This window comes from Montipora foliosa, chromosome 13, assembly GCF_036669935.1.
Source record: "Montipora foliosa isolate CH-2021 chromosome 13, ASM3666993v2, whole genome shotgun sequence".
NCBI classification, from domain to species: Eukaryota; Metazoa; Cnidaria; class Anthozoa; order Scleractinia; family Acroporidae; genus Montipora; species Montipora foliosa.
In genome coordinates, this window is record NC_090881.1 from 16,564,292 (window position 1) to 16,566,791 (window position 2,500).

At 38.0% G+C, this 2,500-nt stretch overlaps 1 protein-coding gene across 2 annotated transcripts in view; it reads right to left on the reverse strand.

The window, feature by feature from the left end:
- LOC137983278 (GA-binding protein alpha chain-like) overlaps positions 1 to 2,500 on the reverse strand; it is a 30,651-nt gene that overhangs the window by 22,700 nt on the left and 5,451 nt on the right. Inside the window, exon 1 of one of the 2 annotated variants that reach the window (XM_068830479.1) lies at positions 2,443 to 2,500. This exon is cut by the window's right edge and continues 47 nt beyond it. The exons of the other annotated variant lie outside the window; for it this stretch is intronic. The gene's annotated coding sequence lies outside the window, so the exon portion shown is untranslated. The remainder of the gene's footprint in view (positions 1 to 2,442) is intronic. 2 annotated transcript variants of the gene reach the window in all.

A 2,500-nucleotide genomic window follows, 5' to 3' on the forward strand; every position in this document is an offset into this window, starting at 1 on the left:
CGAGTACTCTGACCCCAGCGCTAGCCTAGAACCAGAACTAAGTTAACTGCTTTCACTGATGTAATGCGTTAAAAATTGCCAGTCGTTTCCTCTTGTTAGCTTGCGTGCAAATCGACATGCAATAAATCAGGATTTACAGAGACCGCGATTCGAGAAGTCCTTTAAAGATGATACTGATTTCGTGGCATCGGTGCCGTTTTAAGCATTTAAAATTCCTGATTCCTGGCTAGATACCAAACACACAGTAAATGTTTCCAAGAACAATCAAGGAACGTTTTAAAACGTGAACACGACAGAGCTGCGCGGCCATGTTTGATTGCACGTAGAATCAAAGAATGCCGGGAACTCTTTACCAAACAAGAGTCATAGAGGAGCAATCAGTAGAAGCTTTCAAAACAGCTGTCCGGTGCCATGTTTCAAAAAAAAATAAAAAAATAAAAAAAAAACGCTGACCCCGGAACTCTTATATCATTATTTATTTATTTAGTACTTTACACCTTGTCTCATATTTTAACACTGTCTAACGCATGCACAGTTGCACATCTGCGGTGCGGTGAAGGGTATGCTTTTTGCAGATTAGAACTGAATGGGGGGATACGTGTCTTTAAGAAAGAGCGGATATAAATGTTCCATCATTCATTTACCGACCATCGAATAATTTTAATTATGCAGGATTTTACAGCAATTTCCTCTATAAAAGACATGTTTTTATACATTCTTGAGGGTGTCAAATCATGATTGATGGCAGAAAATTGAAGGACCTTTGGTCAAGGCACTTAAATTCATACAACGCGGTTAGAATATGACGAATGGCACTCTAGATGTAAAATTGTCTCATGCATTAGCGGCACGGCGTGTCCGAGCACCAATCTTCATATAACGACGAACTATATTCCTTCAGAACACTTTGACACTAATCTAGATCAACTGATTTCCTTCTTCTGTATCTATTTGGATTCCTGAATGCTGTTATCCTTCTTTGAATTATTTTCTTTCTCCCACCGTACAATGATGACTATCCAAGCATTGAATACCAGTTTGTTAAGCGTTATGAATATTACTTCCTGGGGAAAATGTTCAAAGTAAATTAAACAACACTGCTTTAAAAATGTAGTCTTTACTAAGCCAGGAAGGACAACTATGAATTGAAAACTTCTTAGTGTGCATGTCGATTGAAAAATTGTAAAAGTTCTTCCTAGCCTGCTGTCCAGTCTCATACTAAACGCAAAGCCTGTTTCGAACGCAAAAAGAGAAAGATAGCAATGATACGAACTTCTTGAACTGAATGATAAAACGAACGATCATTGTAAATCAGTTTATCCGATGATCAATGGAAGGCTCAAGGTTATGGAGAATGGGAAGTTCAAATCTTCGCCTCAGTTTTCTTCATCATCTACGTCTGATTTCTTATGATTGTCTACTTCAAGACCAACAAAACAGGCTACTCTTTAAATTAATGGTCCCGTATTTTTGCAAGTCCGTATATTCTTTATGCTTATCCCTAATCGTAAGTCCGTAAAGTGAACGGATCTTAAACTATAACGCCCTCAGCTAAAGTACTAGATGACAACAAAAATCTTCGTCACGCCATTTTGTAAACAACTAGCAGATATTTGATCTAACGGGGTTAACAATTTCTATCTCCTTCATTAATTTCAGTACATGCGAGGATGCACCGTGTCGACAATTTTAGGCCTAACAGTATAGCGGTACAATTATCACATGAATCCAGTTCAATGGCTTCACTCCCACAAGTCTCTTTTACATCAATTGTAGAGCATCCGAAGTAGTAATCGGTAAGGTCGTATACAGTTCGACTTCTGCGAAGGCGGCATACACTCGGATTTTTCCGAGTATCACCACTGGAAAAATATTATTTCTTCAAATATTTGACAGTTTAAGCTAGATTATAATGGAGAACTTAGGGGTACGGCTGCCTGGAAAAACACAGGCTGAAAAACTGACATATCTGAATTCAGGTGAATACACCGTGTAGATAAAGACATACAAGGGCATACATTGAGTATATAATAGGAACATGGAAATTAATGATGGAATGATATGGTAAGAGACTGTTTCGTACCTTCGTTCTTTGACTAGCGAAAGAAATTCATTTTAATTTTAACATTCAAAGGAGCCGCAAAATCAGTGACACGAAACGGCGCTAAAGAATTGCTGTAACAAAAAAAAAAAAAAAAAAAAATCCAACAGAAGTGAGCTCCAAGTATCTTCTGTAGTTATTCCTCCCTCCTCGAGCTCATTGCTGCATATAAGCTGGTTTAGTCACTTTGTTATCCCTAACGTTTTGTTATGAATCCCTTTTTAACCAACCTTAATCACTGGTTTTGTTCTCAGGCCAGGCCAGTGTCCATGACTCTTATTAATTTTATGGAATCTTTGATAGATACCTCTAAATTCCGCGAGGTAAGTTCCTTTACTCACCTTAAAATGAAGCAATACAGCTGCCTCGAAGAAATTTAGCTTGCTGTTAGCTCGTTCA